This window comes from Orcinus orca, chromosome 13 (genome assembly GCF_937001465.1).
Source record: "Orcinus orca chromosome 13, mOrcOrc1.1, whole genome shotgun sequence".
NCBI lineage: Eukaryota > Metazoa > Chordata > Mammalia > Artiodactyla > Delphinidae > Orcinus > Orcinus orca.
In genome coordinates, this window is record NC_064571.1 from 9,956,731 (window position 1) to 9,975,270 (window position 18,540).

The 18,540-nt window shown below is 50.5% G+C and overlaps 1 long non-coding RNA gene across 1 annotated transcript; it reads left to right on the forward strand.

Moving 5' to 3' along the window:
• The first annotated feature begins 258 nt into the window (after positions 1 to 258).
• Positions 259 to 18,273, forward strand: LOC117195833 (uncharacterized). The gene is made up of 3 exons (XR_004475686.2): positions 259 to 2,088; positions 14,827 to 15,052; positions 16,290 to 18,273. It is a non-coding gene; the product is annotated as an uncharacterized LOC117195833 (long non-coding RNA).
• Positions 18,274 to 18,540: the final 267 nt, after the last annotated feature.

The following is an 18,540-nucleotide window of genomic DNA, read 5'->3' on the forward strand; positions in this document are numbered from 1 at the left end:
AAAGCTACAGTCATCAAAACAGTATGGTAGGGCTTCCCTGGTGGCGCAGTGGTTGAGAGTCCACCTGCCGATGCAGGGGACACGGGTTCGTGCCCCGGTACGGGAAGATCCCACATGCCGCGGAGCAGCTGGGCCCGTGAGCCATGGCCACTGAGCCTGCGTGTCCAGAGCCTCTGCTCCACAACCGGAGAGGCCACAACAGTGAGAGGCCCGCGTACCACAAAAAAACAAAAAACAAAAAACAAAAAAAAAAAAACAGTATGGTACTGGCACAAAAACAGACACATAAATCAATGGAACAGAATAGAGAGCCCAGAAAGAAACTCACACACTTATGTTCAATTAATCTATGATGAAGGAGGAAAGAATATACAATGGAGAAAAGACAGTCTTTTCAATAAGTGGTGCAGGGAAAACTAGACAGCCACACATAAAAGAATGAAATTAGAACATTCTCTAACACCATATACAAAACTAAACTCAAAATGGATTAAAGACCTAAATGTAAGATAGGAAACCATAAAACTCCTAGAGGAAAACATAGCCAAAATATTCTTTGAAATAAATTGTAGCAATATTTTTTGGATCTGTCTCCTAAAGCAAAGGACATAAAAGCAAAAATAAACAAATAGGACCTTAGTAATAAAACTTAAATGCTTTTGCACAACAAAGACAACAATTGACAAATGAAAAGACAACCTACTGAATGAGAAAAATATTTGCAAATTATATGACTGACAGGAGTTAATACTCAACATATATAAACAGCTAATATAACTTAAAAAAATAAATAAATAAACCAATTTAAAAATGGGTAGAAGAACTGAATATACATTTTTCCAAAGAGGAAATGCCTATGGCCAAGGGACATGAAAAGATGCTGATCACTAATCCAGGAAATGCAAATCAAAACCATGGTGGTATGTCACCTCACACCTTTCAGAAGGGCTGTCATCAAAAGGAACACATAGAACAAATGTTGGTGAGGATGTGGATCCCTGCCTTTTTGAAGCTTACTCTAGGGAAAGGAGAGAGAGAGATCAATCAAACACTGCATGATAAATGTGTAAAGGGTTTGGTGCTGGGAGGAGACTGCAGGGATCCTCAGGGGCACCCAGCAGCCCAGCCTGGCTTGGCCTAGGGGTGGAGGGAGCTTGTGGGAGGAAGTGACCCTTGAGCGAGTGTGCAGTGGTTAACTAGAGAGAGAAGGAGGCCTTCCCTACAGAGGAACAGCAGGCACGGGCCCTGGAGGATGGTCCACATGCTGCAAGGGCTGCAGGATAAATAAGGGAATCCCTGATAGGGGTCAGAGCCACTGTGCTGGGGGAGAAGGGAGAAGAGCCATGGACGTCTAGGGCAGAAGGAAATAGGCACAGACGGTGGGTTCTGGGAGAAGAAGACAGGACAGATGCTGATAGGGGAGTCTGTGCAGGAAGAGGGAGGCAGGGTGCACCTGGAAGGGTCCTGGAGGCTGGAAAGTCTTTGATCTCTGTGGGGAGCAGGGTGGCTCCTGGGGCAGAGCTGGAAAGGCCAAGGGCAGGCTGGGCTCAGAGGAAAGGGGCAAAATCTAAAGAGTATTAAGCATACTTCAAGCTTAGTAATTTCCCCCTGTTCAGCCCTGAGAATAATCAGGTTCATGCTCTCTGCCCCAGAGAGGGGTGGGGACCCTGCCACTCTGCAGGAGAGCTCACTGCCTGCCCAGTGAGTTACACCTAGAGTTTGGCCCAAGTTGCCCAGGACATCAGGAAGCATCAGATGCACAGAGAGGGCTGGGCCAGTGGGTCCCCTGGATGCAGACTCACTACTCAAGCTGTGCGGGTTGGGGCTTGCAGGCTGCTCCCTGTTAAGCATGTCCTTTCCAGGTTTCACTTACAGCACCTCTCAAATAGCCTTTGCCTTGCAGCATGCTACTAAGACTTCGAAGAATTGCTGAGAAAGCACTAGAATTTAGCAGGTGCATCTTGGAACAGCCTTGATCCTGGGCCTTTCACTCTCAGACTCAGGCTTCCTCCGAAGGCCTCCCCATGGGAACTGACCCCCTCTTGGATGACCAGGAACCCACCTTTTAGAGAAGCCACTTGCCTCCAGGTATTGAGAAACCTTTACCCTCCCACCTACTGTGCCAGAGGGACCTTTCTTGTTATCTTTTCTCTGCATTTGTTTTCTTTTGGAAAAAATACACTTAAACTTAGAAAACATAGAAAGGAAAATTGTACTAATACTCCCTGATTCTCTCAAATCAAGGCAACTATTTTCAGCTCTGCATGTTACCTTTTAGAAGTCATGAAGGGGCAGACTTGCTACCTCTCTGAGCTTCTGTTTCCACCTGGTGACTTGTCCATTCATTCAACCTAAAATGTACCCTCAAAGTGCCACGCCCAAGCTGTCTGAGCACAAGTGACCAGGCTGGAGAGGGAGGTATATGTGGGAGCCTGGGTAGCGGAGGTGAGGCCATTGTACCTGGGAGCATTCCAGGTGGCAGCAATGACGGCCTTTGACAAGGCCATTGTGAGTTCTCCTCCAGGGAAGAGAGGGGATTTCAGCAGGTGCCCATGTTTCTTCAGTTCTTGGAAGACTTGGTCAGTGCAAAGCACTTGGGACAGAGCCTAAAGAAACAGGGGTCCAGGGACCAGCCCATAGTTCTCTGAATCAGCGTAGGGACCCTCGATATCTGGGACAGCATGAATTCAGAAAATACAATAAAACTATAGAAAACCTCAACCAAGCGGAATTTGAAACTTGGTGCAGAAGAACGGCACGTCCTTATGAAGAGTAGTAGGAACTTGCTAATTCACCTTTCGGTGCTCAGTACTTAACCACAGTGCCTGGTACATGTGAAGGGTGATGAGTGTTTGTTGAAGGACAGGGAGAAAGGGTGGGGAGAAGGAGGGACAGAAAGAGGGAGGGAAATATTAAGCGTGCAGGCAGGTTTCTGGAAGCCCAGGAACATTCAGCTTCCACAGGGGCTGTGTCCCACTGGTTTCCTGAACTTGCCAGGATGTGTCCTTTGGGTGAATTGATTGCTATCACTGTAAACAGACTGGCTTTTCCAGATGTGGGGAACAGAAAGGAGGAAGAGCTCTTGGCTGCTCTAGGTCTTGGTCTCTGACTCGGAGCAGCTAAGCCCTTGCAAGGAAGGGAGGGCGCCTGTCGCTGCTTCACCTGGATGACAGAGAAGGCTCCAGAGAGCTGCACCCAGAAGTTTGCAGGACACAGCCTGGCTGAACAGGGTGGACGGGGCCACAGCCCCTGGGGACGAGGCCTGGCCCTCATTTGACCAGCCCAGCTGTTTTGGGCAGCAGTCGTGACTGTGCAGAGCAGCCATTGCATCATGGGAGGTGCTTCAGACCCCAACTTAAACATCAGAAGGACCCGAATCCTGGCCTTACCAGGTTCTCTGAGACACGACATCCCCTCCCCACCTCTGGTCAGTCAATGGGAGAGAGCAACTCTGTGGGAAAGGACAGCCCATTCTCAAGAAGCCCTGTGACCACATCCACTCCGAATAGGACAGGTCACCCAGACGCACCAGGGCTGTGTCCATTCTGTGGGAGGCCCTCTCAGAGCTGGAAAAGGCACAGTAGACATCCATGTGCTGACACAGGAACATGACCAGGAGAGCATAATTTGGAGGTGAAAAGACGAAGCTGCAGACCAGTACGTAGAGACGTGAGGCTGAGGGTAGGAGAGAAATGACACTGTTTCTTGAACAGTGGACACGGAACATAGAACTTGTCGTTGGAGACCCCATTCGGGAGGGCACATCTTGGTTCTGCCTGCTTGGGCTGCCTCAGGTCCGCTGGTTGTCAGTCCTCCTGCCTGGGTTTCCTTCCTGCAAGAAGGACCTGAGCGCTCAGGCATCTGGCTGTTCTGAACTGTGGCCTCTGGCTTTCTCTTCTGCATCTTGTGTTCCACAAAGACAGCCACGTACAGCCACAGCTGCACCCCTAATTTTATCACAGTCATGGCCCTCCCTCTGGTCCCATGTTGAATATACAATAGATACTTAGTGAGAGACCTTGGTGAGCCCTCAGCTTATAGAGTGTGAATGTGGAACTTGGGTTAAAAATCTCTCCTGAGAAGAAGTAAATAGAAGTAGATAGAAATATACTCGCTGCAACTTCAGATGAAGTACTTGATTTCTTTGCCTTGGTTTGCTTGTCTATAAAATGGCAAGAGTAATCCCTCTCTCACAGGGATATTTGTGAATTAAATGAGGTAATATGTGTCAGGTGCCCTTTGCAGTGCCTGCCATGAGGTAAACTTCAAGACTTGGAAGTTTGTATGAGTAGATGCTCACAAAACTCCCCTGGGATTCATCATTGCCGTGCGTGTGCCCTTTCACACACCTTCATTCTGGGTCCAATAAGGGAGAGGATAAATTTTCTCCCTTATTGAACCCAGATTCCATTAGAGAACATTCTGGCTTTTATTCACATCCCTGCATGCCTGCCTGGTTTCCTGGTGGTCACTTCCCAGGCCTGAGCCTGTTTCTAGGCAGGCAGTTTCTAGCAGAATTTTTTGTTCCTTATGGCTCCAAATGGGAGAAGGCCTCCAGGCAGGGCCACAGCAGGGGACGTGCACCTGGGAGCAGAATAACAGGCAGTGGGAGCTGTGTGGAGCAGTTTGGCTGTGGCCGGTGAGGTGAGCTAACTGGGGTTCACAGCCTTCCCGGGGACTGGCTAATTTGAATGACTTGGAATTATAAGCCCTAGGGTCTAGGGCCTGTGCCTGGTTGGCAGGTACCTGTGGCACCTGCTCCCGGGGCCTGATGTGTAGCGGTCCACAGTGGAGAGCCTGATAAGGGAAGTGGTTGGAGTGTGGACTTAATCATCTTCTCAAGAAAAGGAACTGACAAGCCTCTAGCCACGGCCTCAAAAGTGGGTCTAGATGGTGTTCAAAACACAACTCTATTATAATTGACCCCTTAATGTCCTGGCGTCAGTTTTGAGCTTGATTATTTGGGGTATTACTAGTGGCCTGACTAGTAGAGGAGACTTTTAGAGCGCAGGGCATACATTGCTGTAAATGGTAGGAAAACAAGAAGAAATATTCATACAGGGAGTCCGTATAGGCTGGCCCATAACCAAGTTTCCTGGTTACGTGGCATTAGCTAAGAAAACAGATCTGAAATGTTTTGGGGTCTTTAATAATATCTTGGTGGAATTGTAAAGTACGTTAAAAGTACGAGTGACATTTTTATGATGATAATGTCTTGGTATATTTCTTGGGCCGAGGGGGCAGGTCCAGCAGCTATGTTGTTGGAGGCTCTGAACTGATAGTTCAGTGAGACACATGGACAAGGAACAGTGACCAAGGGGGAGGAGGTGCTTGTGGTGAACATGGCTGCAAATGCATGGACAGTAGTAACATCTCCAAGATTTCACCCCAGGCGTGGGAATATAGAGGTGTACGTTTTGGCAGAGAGCAAGGAATATACAGGATCGTGGGCTAGGCAAACAGCAAGCTCAGGAAACAGAATAGAATCCCTAATATCAAGGGAAGAAAAGCCATAAATACCCTGAGTCCAGTTTGTCAGCCCCTTAGGAGCAGCCCCTGGCCTTCACTGTGGCAATGGTCTCATTGTCTGGAGCAAAGCCGTCTCTAACCATCAGGTCTTGGATGTGGATTGTGGGACTGAGGTAGTCTTTCCAAGTGGAGATCCACTTGGGTTGATGTGGGCTGTGTTTTTGTGGCTCTGTGGCTCAGCTCCTTGTAATTTGAAGCCTGGGAGCTTGATTTGTGAATATCTTTTTGGGGGGGCTGTGTTGGGTCTTTGTTACTGTGTGCGGGCTTTCTCTGGTTGCGGCGAGCGGGGGCTACTCTTTGTTGCGGTACGCGGGCTTCTCATTGTAGTGGCTTCTCTTGTTGCGGAGCACGGGCTCCAGGAGCGCAGGCTTCAGTAGTTGTGGCACGTGGGCTCAGTAGTTGTGGCTTGCGGGCTCTAGAGCGCAGGCTCAGTAGTTGTGGCGCAAGGACTTAGCTGCTCTGTGGCATCTTCCCGGACCAGGGATCGAACCCGTGTCCCCTGCATTGACAGGCGGATTCTTATCCACTGTGCCACCAGCAAATCCCTGCGAATATCTTTTAAATCAAGCGGTTTTGTGGGTGCACAGCCAGCAAAGGTGAGCTCAGCATCTCTGATATTGTTGTCACTGGACCAGAGCTCTGGAACCCAGCTGCCACAATTCAAGCCCTGTTTAAGCGTGACCGAATCTAATGGTTTCCAAGGTTCCCAGCCTTTGCCCAGACGGGTGATGAGAGGGGTTTTGCCGCAGATAGGCTGGAAACATATGGCCTGATTTGGGCCCTTAAGAGAGTGTCAGGTTGTTTGTCAGTTGAGATCCCCGTGGCTGAGGTAGGAGTTTAGCACAGCCTGGGGGCAGGCCCTCCAATCTGGCAATTGCCATGGGGCTCCTGGCTCAGGTGCTGGTTTGGTTGGTGACGGCCACGCCAGCCGGGTCTTTGGGCTTCAGAGAGAGTATCAGCCTAATACGATAGAATGCGTGCGGGCCTTGGCACTTGCCGTGGTTGGTTGAAACAGTGGCTCATTTGGAGGGTTCTGGCCTCTGAATTGCAAAGTGGTGAAAGCACCCAGAGCAGCATTAACAAGACCAAGAGTTAATAGCATGGCGTGTAGTTGTACCAGACAGGCTTTTCTGGTCTGCGGTCGATCTTCCCCTAGCATGTGCTATTACAAATGAGGGATTGGCTGGTTTCATCATTATGGGATACAGTGATTTTTATTTACTGAGTGGACCTTTTGTCTTTTTATCTCTCTTTCTGATAGACCACACTATCTGTGGGAACGGCTCTGAGGAAATAATTGTACTTTCCTGGAGAGGATCCTTGGGGAAGCCCGGATGAGTTACGCACCCTTAGAACCCAGTCGTTAAGGAAGGAGTTTTGGATGGTGGAAATTTAGTTTCAAATGGGCCCCATACCAGATGGGCAGGTGTCCGGCCCATGAGACAATCTGTGGTCAATGCGTCCCGAGGGAATATATGCCCTCGATCTGGCCTCCAGCCCTATGGGATGGGGGCAGGATTGAAAATCCATACAGATAAGGAAAGATGTGAGTAAAGGGCCTCATGTGTAATGAGTCTTCATATATATGAAGTTGAGACATATCTCCCTTTAAATATAGGAAAGGGGGATGGGAAGGTATTTTTAAGGTTGGTGTATAATTTATATATATAATATATATGAACCTCCTTCTGTATCCAGGTTTCTTTCTTTTGGGGGGCTTCTAGTATCCTAAAGCTGTGGTTTTTAGTTTTTGTCTGTGATAACTGATAGTGTAGGCCTTCTAGGAGGTTAAGGAAAAGGAGTGGGGAAAGGGCCTCCCCCTCCCAGAGATGGGGGTTTGCATTTAGAAGAGCGATAGCAGCCTCTCCTTGGGACAGCACAGTTGGGCCCTCAGTCTGAGGGATCAGTCCCTTTGCATGTTAATATTTGGGGGTGCTTAGTCAGGCCCAAGCACACGTGGCTCGGGCAGGGGCTGGGGGTGGATGGGAGAACATGTAACTCACAATACCCCTGAGGGTCTGGGGAGCAGGGAGTATGCAGGTGAGAGCAGTGAGTTATGCAGCCACAAAGACACGGAGGCCGCCAGCGCCACCTGAGCAACACGGACAGTGAGGCGGGGCCCATTTCTCTACCTCAGGGGGGTCCAACCAGCACATCTTTCCACGGGGATCACCCAAAACACACAGACAAACCAGAGTCCCGCCCCAAAGGACAATTAAATAAACGACACCGGCCTTCCCTGGTGGCGCAGTGGTTGAGAGTCCGCCTGCCGATGCAGGGGACATGGGTTCGTGCCCCGGTCCGGGAAGATCCCACATGCCGCGGAGCGGCTGGGCCCGTGAGCCATGGCTGCTGAGCCTGCGCGTCCGGAGCCTGTGCTCTGCAATGGGAGAGGCCACAACAGTGAGAGGCCCACGTACCGCAAGAAAAAAAAAAAAAAACGACACCGAAGACAGGATGAGGTCCTGGATAAATGCTGGAGACACATTGGAACAAGCAACCCAGAAAAGTGCTGCTCTGGTGACCCACGTCACTCCTGTGGCCCTAAAGTGGGCCACCTGAGGGGGCAGGCAGTCCCCAGAGCTCGGCCAGTTAGCACCCCTCATTTGAATGTTCCCATGCTGAGGACGCTTGGGCGAGGGGAGAGTAGCAAGCACACAGCAGCAGCAACAAGCCCGACATGCAAGGCCCAGCTCTGTCCCCAGCCCTCTCACCGTGGTCTAGAACCAATAAATAAACCAAGAGCCGTCTCCCGACAAAGCTCTCCAGAAGCCAACGGTCAGGGCCCCGCCATTCTGCTCACAGCACCAATTGTTTCCTAAGATTTAAAGGTCCCTTTGATGGTGGCCCTGACACAAAGATCCTCAGATATATGAAAGGCAGACTCTGTTACTTACAGCTCCAAGCCAGAGCAAGCCGCCAGGCAAGGCCACACAGGGGCTCGTACCCGGGGACCAGGCAGCTGGAGCTGCAGAGGGCAGCTTGTGTGTAGCAAGCCGTTAGCTAGGCTTCTCGGGCTCCCTGTGGATTGGCTAGCTTGAGGAATTTCTCATCTCCTAGAGTGAAGCCCTGGGCTTTCACTCACAGTCACGGTGGCCCCACCATCTCATCTCCCCCACTACAGAGACCCCCGCCCCAGCCTCTGATGTGCGGGGAGCTGGAGATGCACAGCGGCCGTGTACACACAGGGGTGGGGTCGCCAACCAGCTCCAGGGTGTACAGCCTGGCGAGAGACCCTGGAACGTAATCTGGGTTTCCGTCACTCCACAGCTGGAACAGGACTGGCCCTCGCCGGCCCGTGCTGGGCTGGACCACTGGTCACTGGGTGCCTTTAAGTTTCTGTCCGTGGTGGAGGACTGGAGCCCACGGAGCTCACGGTGCGACCGACTGGGGCAGAGCTGGGCCCCCGCCCCTGCAGCTCTGCCACCTCCAAGAGTGTTATACCAAGTGCTCACGGGAAGGCCTGTTCCAACTCCTGGCCCCTGGTGTGGATAGTATGGTAGTTGTAGGGCAGGGACAACGGGGACCTCAGGAAGGAGCCCTCAGCGGGCGCTGTGAAGTCTGCTGGGTGTGGGTCACATAGCATGAGTTCAAGTCCACTCCTGTCACCTGGAGGCTGCTCAAGTCATTTCACACCCTGAAGCCTCAGTCTCCTCACCTGTGAAGTAGACACACTTGTGGTACCTCCCCTTGGGGCTGCTGAGGGATTAAACCAGCCTTTCCTACGTGGAGCCCATCCCACCGGCGGACTACTCAAGGACAGCGTCAGGCACTAGTGATGATGTAGACGCCTTCCCGTCTCTCCTCCTCTCTGTAAAACCCAGCCAGCCTGCATGCCCCCCACCCCGCCGGCCTCCCCTGTGTCCTGGCCCGGAGGGTCCCTTCCTCTTCACCCCCAATTCCTGCTCCTCCAGCAAGCTCTTCCATGAGCCTTCCAGACGGCAGGGACCTCGGGGCACAGGTTGGAGACATTGTCTGAGACACTGCTTTGACCGCAGTGCAGCCAATGAACAGTGTGGTGTTGAAGAGGATGTTTCCGGGTTGAAAGAAGCCCTCACGCACCCCAACCTGCCAGGGAGGGGAGGCTGCTTCCCTCTCAAGGTGCCACACTGCTTTCTAGACAGGCAGCTGCCCCAGAGACAGGGCGCCGCAAGCCAAGCTAGAGGTGGTTTCATCACCCCTGCCTTGCAGAGATTCTGGGATCTGCCATGTGGAAACTCTAATGTGAACCTACAGTGACCTGGAGAGATGTTCAAATCTACTACATGGAAGGGAGCGTGTGTAGTACGAGCCCATTTAGCTGCGCACGTGTGCAGCAGATGTTAGCACAGAAATGTCAGTTTAGGCAACCATGGACAGCAGATGCTGCATTTCACAGGAGAGGCCGGACCCCCCTGGGTAGAAGGAGGAGGGGACCAAGTGCAACCTGCTAGAAGTCAAGAGGCCTGGCTCTGAACTTGACTGAGGACATGGAGAATGTTAGGGGCCCGGTGCGCAGCTGTGTGAGAAGGAGAATGTTCTAGAACAGAGACCAGAGCGACTGCTCAGAGTGGAACCATCTTCATGGGAGTGAGCACAGCACCGTGAGGTCACGTGTGCTAACGTCCATGCATTTACTCGACGAGGAAACCAAGACAGGGCCCAGGGAGGTCATCCCTGCAGCAAGGCCGCCACTTTAGGTCACACTTCGGGAAACTTTGGCCTGGCAGTGAGGGAAGTTCTCATGGGAACCCCCAGGCACGCTGTGCCCTGGAGCTTTGGAAACAAAGCGATGAAAATCAGTCACAAGACTCCTAACAGTGGGCTCACGTCGCGGGGTAGAAGGCTGAGAGTTGGAAATGAGAAGGAGTTTGGCAGGCCTCAGGAGCTGATCCCCAAGGGGACGGAGGGGGTACTATCTGCTTCAGGTGCAGGGCTTTAAGGAGCCTGCTTGAAGAGGCTAACATGTGACCCCACGGTTTGGGGAACACAGGGACTGGTCTGGGATTCCAGCCTGAAAAATCCAGAGAGTGAGTGACCAGCTGATGCTCTGCTCTCCTGCTGGAGCCCCAAGCGTCGTGGCAAAGGATGCTGGGAAGGTTTACTGTGGACCAGAGAGCGAGGGAGAGGCCTCACATGGGAAAAGGGCCACATTGAGGGACTGGAGGCAAGGCTGGAGGCAAGGCTGGCTGCCCAGGGCTCCTTAGTAAGCAGCCAGGGTGCACAGAGACCGCCTCCCTCACTGCGGGTCTGTGGGTCACAGGTGCGCAGGAAAGCACGTGAAGTGGGTTGGGGATCTCCCTAGAAGTCGTGAAAACACCTGTCTGAGAAAGAGGCCGCTCCCACCTCTGCCAGTGCCGGATCACACCACAGGACCCCTCTGGTAAGTCTGGTACCAGGAAGCTTACTGCCTATGATTTCTGCCAGGAGTTTTATGGTTTCTGGTCTTACATTCAGGTCTTTAATCCATTTTGAGTTAGTTCTGTGTGTGTGGTGTTAGAGAGTGCTCTAATTTCATTCTTCTACATGTAGCTGTCTAGCTTCCCCAACACCAGTTATTGAAGAGACTGTCCTTTCCCCAGTGTGTATTCTTACCTCCTTTGTTGTAAATTAATTGACCGTAAATTTATGTTTATTTCTGGGCTCTATTCTGTTCCATTGATCTATGTGTCTGTTGCTAAAGGAAACAGAACAAATGAACAAAGAAAACAAAACAAAACCAAAAGCCTCATAGATGCAGAGAACAGATTGGTGATTATATCAGAGGGCCAGGGGCTGTGGGTTGGACAAAAAGGTGAAGGGCTCCAGTTGTGTGGTGACGGATGGGAGCTAGACTTTTGTGGTGGTCACTTTGCAGTGTATACAAATATCGAATGATTAGGTTGTACACCCGAAACCAATATACTGTCAATACTGCTTTTACGTCAACTACAAAAATGAACTGCAGTATGTACTTCACAATCCAGCACATCTCTGTTCAGACCAGCCTTGCTTCAAGTGCTCAGTAGTCTCAGTTGGCTCTCAGATATCGAGGAATGGTTTTGTTTTCAGGTCTTAAAAAATCTGGTCCAGTCTGGAACCAAAGCTGCCATCTTTTTTTTTTTTTTGCGTTACGCGGGCCTCTCACTGTTGTGGCCTCTCCCGTTGCGGAGCACAGGCTCCAGACGCGCAGGCTCAGCGGCCATGGCTCACGGGCCCAGCCGCTCCGTGGCATGTGGGATCTTCCCGGACCGGGGCACGAACCCGTGTCCCCTGCATCGGCAGGCGGACTCTCAACCACTGCGCCACCAGGGAAGCCCCAAAGCTGCCATCTTTTATCCAATTCAGAAGTCCAAACAGACTTGGGCTTGGAAACCAGCAGTAGAAGGGGCAGAAGGTGGCAGAGTGGAGGGCTGCTTTTCTCTCTTCCTCACTTCACCTGTTCTCCCACTGATAGGTAGTCTTTCTGCCCCTCCACCCCACCCCTTTTCCTCTGCCCAGGACCGGGGGCAGGGGCCATTAGAGGACAAGGACAGAATCCTGGGTCGCTGTGTGTCCCTGAAGTTGTTCCTGTCAGGGTAGCACCCTGGGCTGCCTTCTGCCACCGTGGGCTTCTGTGCTGGGGAATAGCCACCCCAGGTTCCTTGACAGGGGCTCCTCCCTTGCGGGCTGCTTGCACTCAGCTCTGGGCTGCCGGCTGCCCTCCACTCCTGGATTCCCCGGGGGGGAGGTCACCTTGCCTCTCCAGGCCTCCCGGGCCCTTTGGCGATGCCTGTTACCGAGACTGGCCCTGCGGCCCCCCCACGGAGGGCAGTGCACTCTCTGCGTGACTCTCCCCGCTCTGCTCTAGGGACAGCCCCAGCCCAGCTCTTTGCTCTTAGATCCTCCAGGCACAAATCTGCTGCCGCACCCTGGCACCTACCTCCCCACCCCCCCGGCGACCCAGCCAAGTTCTCTGGCAGCTCCTTTGATGCCCCTTTGTTTGCTTTGCGGGTACTGTCCTCCCTTACCCCCTACCATTAAAGTGGATAACGGACGATAATAGTGGTAGAAGATCCCTTTGATAAAACCTACGTGGCTGGACTTCCCATCTCTCCACAGAGACGCCAAGACCCCATTATCACCCTGTCACATTTACAAAGACCGTCAGGAAGGGCACGCCCGCACCAAATTATTAACTTTGGCAGTCGCCAAGGCAGGGGCGCTCCAAGTGAGTTTTATTTTTGCACCTTGAAACTTCCTAAAATATTATAAAAATGTCTGCAATTTACTATTTCTATCATGAGGGTTTTTTTGAGAAAACCAATGAGCCTAGGAATCAAATAAGAATATGAATATTCGGGCTTCCCTGGTGGCGCAGTGGTGGAGAGTCCGCCTGCCGATGCAGGGGACGCGGGTTCGTGCCCCGGTCCGGGAGGATCCCACATGCCACGGAGCGGCTGGGCCCGTGAGCCGTGGCCGCTGAGCCTGCGCGTCCGGAGCCTGTGCTCTGCAAAGGGAGAGGCCACAACAGTGAGAGGCCCGCGTACCGCAAAAAAACCCAAAAAAAACAAAAAGCAAAAAACTTTAAATTTTAGATCATTGCAGATTCCTATGCAGTTGTCAGAATAATACAGAGAGAGACCTTGGTACCCTCTGCCCAGTCTCCCTCAATAAGAACGTGTTGCAAAACCATCGTACAGCATCACAACCAGGATGTGACGCTGGCACAGGCCACTGGTCCTGCTCAGAGTTCCCCAGTGTTATTGTACTTATTTGTGTGTGTTTGTGTGTGTGTGTGTGTGTGTGTGTGTATATTTAGTTCTATGCAGTTTTATCATGTGTAGATTTATGTATCCACCACCACAGTCAAGATATAGAACATGTCCACCATCACAAGGAACCCTCATGTGTCCTTTATAATCACATTCAGTATTCATCTGCCCCACCCGCTCCTTAGCCCCAGGCCCACTGATCTGTTCTTTATTTCTATAACGTTGTCATTTTTTAAAAATTTATTTATTTTATTTATTTATTTTTGGCTGCATTGGGTCTTCTTTGCTGCACGCAGTCTTTCTCTAGTTGCGGCAAGCGGGGGCTACTCATTGTTGTGGTGCGCGGGCTTCTCATTGTGGTGGCTTCTCCCGTTGTGGAGCACGGGCTGTAGGTGTGAGGGCCTCAGTAGTTGTGGCATGTGGGTTCAGCAGTTGTGGCTCGTGGGCTCCAGAGCACAGGCTCAGTAGTCATGGCGCACGGGCCTAGTTGCTCCGCGGCATGTGGGATCTTCCCGGACCAGGGTTCAGGCCCATGTCCCCTGCATTGGCAGGTGGATTCCTAACCACTGCGCCACCAGGGAAGCGCTTAGCTCTTACATTTAAGTCTTTGATTCATTTTGAGTTAATTTTTGTATCTGGTGCAAAGTAGGAACTCAAGTTCATTCTGTTACACGTGGATATCCAGTTGTCAGCACTGTTTGTTGAAAAGACAATTCTTTCCCCATTGAATCGTCTTGGCACTCATGTCAAAAAACAATTGACCATAAATGTGAGGGTTTAATTCCGGATTTTCAACCCTATTCCTTTGATCTACATGTCTAACCTTTTGCCAGTACCACACTGTCCTGACTACTGTACTTTGTATTGTTTTAAAATTGGGAAATGTGAATCTTCCAACTTTTTCTTTTTCAGAGTTGTTTTGACTGTTCTGGGTCCTTTGCAGTTTTGCATGAATTTTGGGGTCAGCTTGTCATTTTCTACAAAAACTGCCACTGGAATTTTGATAGGGACTGCACTGAGTCTGTTGGTTAAATGGCGGAATATTGCTATCTTAACAATATTAAGTCTTCCGATCCATAAACATGGGATATCTTGCTATTTATTTAGGTCTTTTAAAACTTCTTTCAACAATGTTTTGTAGTTTTCAGTGTGTACAAGTCTTGCAATTTATAAATTAAATTCATTCCTAAGTATTTTTTCTTTTTGATGTTATTTTACATGGAATTGTTTTCTCAATTTAATTTTGGATTATTCATTGTTAGTGTACAGCCAGCAATCACTTTTAATGGGCCTTTGACTAACATTTGTTTTCAGCTGCAAACTTACTTAAGGAAAACTCTTCTAACATTTAAAACTTTATAAGTTTAATATACGTTTTCCTTTTTAAGTATTTCAATGGTCTGATGACAAAGTCATTTTGAGCCTTTTAATTTCAAATTCTGAATTTGATGAACCTTACATTCTCTTAAATGTTCCAGCACTGTTTACAAACTTAGATTTCAGCCTAAACCGCAAATCTAAAGCAATTACACACCAGAGTCTGAGAGTTCCCAGTCTCTAATACATTACTTGCAAAAAATTCCAGATATGAGACTCCTTCCTGACACCCGGACCCGAATACCCAAACATTTCTGAATTCATGCGGAGTCCTTCTGATCTGGGCATCCAGGTGCCTGCTGGCAAGGACAGTTCTTGTGCCAGTTACCTGAAGACCTTGGGGGCAAATGCACTCACTCAACTGAGAAATGATCTAAAAGTCTTGATCAGGAGCTGATTGTAGCCAGTCCAAACAAACAAGCTGACCCCCAAAGGTATGTACATAAATGCAAGCGCAAGTTTTTTTTTTTTTTGAAAATGTATTTTGATGTTTCATACCAATTCCACATTTAATATCTCTCCCAAACTTTTTTTTTTTGCGGTACGCGGGCCTCTCACTGTTGTGGCCTCTCCGTTGCGGAGCACAGGCTCCAGACGCGCAGGCTCATCGGCCATGGCTCACGGGCCCAGCCACTCTGCAGCATGTGGGATTGTCGCAGACTGGGGCACAAACCCGTGTCCCCTGCATTGGCAGGCGGACTCTCAACCATTGCGCCACCAGGGAAGCCCATCCCCCAAACTTTTAAATTTATCTTTATCATAATTGTTTATATACTTAAAGATAATGTAATGAATTTTTTTATTAAGCCCTATATAGTTATCTCAGTTTATCCCAATGTGCAGAAAGAGTTGTATTATTTTCTATGTGTTCCACGATGTGTAAAGGATTGGGAAGTAAAATGTAAGGAGGTTCTCCTACGTGCCTGGTTGTCCATCTGCATTACCTCACTTAATTCTCGCCTCTGACTGCTGACCTGTTGGCTGTCAATAAACATTTGTGAAGGAAGGAATGGCCTGTGCCCGCCACTTACATTTTGGTGTGAAATTATTTCTAGAGCATTACTTCACCTCTATGTGTGACATGAAAGGCAAAGGTTTCATTTAAAGTGCATGAGTAAGAGATGCCCGTGGGGCTGGCTGGTTTCAGCCACACCAGTGTTTCGACCCAGGGCTGCAGAATACACTGGCCTGATTGGACACTGAAAACCCAGGTCTGTTCATCTTGGGCAGATGCATCCACCTGCCTTGGGAACTGTGACTCCAGGCAGGGGGTACCAGCAGCTTCCTGTGGTAAGCCCACTGCTTTGCCCACTGCTTCGGCCCCAGAGCTGGGGTCATTCATGCCCTGCTTTTTCCCCCCTATCTTTCTTTTTTGTTTAAATTGAAGTATAGTTGAGTTACAATATTATATTAGTTTCAGGTGTACAGCACAGTGATTCAACGTTTTCACAGATTATACTCCATTAAAAGTTTTTACAAGATAGTGGCTCTAATTCCCTGTGCTGTACAATGTATCTTTGTCACTTAACTATTTTATACACAGCAGTTTGTACCTCTTAAGCCCCTACCCCTAATTTGTCCCTCCCGGCTTCCCTCTCCCACTGGCAACCACTGCTTTGTTTTCTATATCTGTGAGTCTGTTTTGCTATATTCATTCGTTTTATTTTTTAGGTTCCACAACAACCCTTGGGGACTAAAACATATGCTACTAAAAAAAAACCAAGAGGTTAAAGAAGAAACCAAAGAGGAAATCAGGAAACACCTCGAGACAAATGAAAATGGAAACACAAACTTTCCCAAATCTATGGGACGCTGCAAAACTAGTTCAAAGAGGGAAGTTTCTAGTGATACAGGTCTAACTCAAGAAACAGGGAAAATCTCAAATAAACAACCTAACCTACCACACCCTGCTTTATCTTGCCCTTTCTGGAATGCATGGGAGATATTACTAGCCAGTTTCTCACAGAAGCCACTTGAGGTCAAGGGCAGAGCCCTTGTTTCCCTCAGCTTCCCCTCAGCTGGACAGGCCCTGGGGGCCTTCGCCGGTCAGACCCAGGCCTGAACGCGGCAGTCCCACTGGTCCTCTGCTTCGTGAACTGTGGCCTGGCTGGGTCCCCCCTTTCCACCACCCATAAGCTCTCAGCCCAAACTGAGCGAGGACCCAAACCTCCATCCCAGGGAAATGGGCACCAGGCCACTTACTCAGCTGGGCCACCACAGTCGTCCTGGAAACAAGGTCACGTGAAGCAGGGCTGTGCTGGGGGCAGGACTGGCCCTTCTGACATCGTTCCAGATTGCCCGTTGGCCTGCCCCTTCCCCTCCCCCCTCAACAGAGGAAGACGGAGGCAGACGGGCTTTCCCACAACCCCTGCAGGTGTTCCCTGCAGCTTCCAGCCAATCCCTACAATACAGTCCTGGGCGACAGCTGCTCTGGCCTTTGCTTGTGGGCTGAGCCGAAGAGGAAAGGCTGTAGTGTCCACAGGTGCGAGTTCAGGCTCAGAGATCCCACTGTGGGCAGCACCCTACGCTGAGGGCATGTGTGTGCAGGTGTGTGTGCAGGTGTGCACACATGTGTGAGCTATGCAGGCTGTAATTTCCAAAACCAAAATGGACTTTTTCCTACTTTGCACATTCTTTTCAAGGATACAGATTTTTTTTGGCCACACCCTGTGGCTTGTGTGATCTTAGCTCCCCAACGAGGGATCGAACCCAGGCCCTTGACAGTGAAAGCACAGAGTCCTAACCACTGGACCACCAGGGAGTTCCCGAGAGTACAGATTCTTAACGAGGACACAAGTCTCCAAAGATGCTCTGGTCAGCAGGGTGGCCAGTGCAGGCACAAGGGTCAGAACTCCCTGCTTAACCCGCACCTCCACCCCGAGGTCCTCATCCCTGTGGGAGAATCGTGGTAACTGCTAAGACCTGTGAGCCCAGGCGCTGTCACAGTCACCCTCCCCCCTGGTTGCCGTTGGCTCCAGAAACACAGCTGCTTTGGACTCGGAGCCCTTCCTTACACTGTTCCCCATCCCGACGGCCCTCTCCCCGCTAAAGGCTGCATCCCATCTTTAGAACCCCAGCCTGCGACTCCAGGTGGGGGAAGGACTCCAGGTGTTTGATCGCGCTGGTAAACTTTCAGGAGGTCCCATCTTCTAGGAGGCCCTTTGTAAATCCTTCCCCGCTATTTCTGAGGCAGGAGATAGATGGGCCCCAGGCCGAACAGCTGGAGTTGGTCCCCTGTGGACAGAGACTCCAAAATAGCAGGAGGGAGGAGAAGCTGAGCCCCGCCCAGGTACGAGATAGGAGACCACACGTTTCTCATTCTCGAAGTCAAGGAGACCTTCCCGACTATAACGCTTCTTGGAGGTCAAAAGGGGAGCGATGTCGAGCTACCCATAGGCCTCTTCACCGCGATCCATCTTGGCTGAGAGATGTACGCACACACAGGGAGGACCCTGAGATAAACCGAATACGGACTCAGAACCAGGCAAGTCAAAATGATTGGCCGAAGGAAACCCGGAAGAGATGCCCCATATAAGTGATTTAAACTACCACGAGGGCGCGACTGTCTCTGAGCCCGCCTGTGTGTCTATCCACACGTACTGTACTCTTCCTCCTAATAAACACTTTACTTGTTTCACTACTTTCTGTCTCTCTGTGGAAATTCATTTCTACACAGCGGACGGGCCAGGGCCTTGTGACTGGCCACTGGTCCCTGGTGGTCTAGAGGCTAAGATTCAGTGCTCTCACTGCTGCGGCCTGACCTCAATCTCTGGCGGGGAACAGAAACCCTGCTTCAAGCCACTGCAGGCCGAGGCCACCCGAGATCACTTCCATTTTGGGTCAGTGGCCCATCGCCCTAAGACGTGAGCCCTGTGGCCCCTGCCACACCCCACTTCTGAGTCCTTGAGAGCAGAGCCCTGCC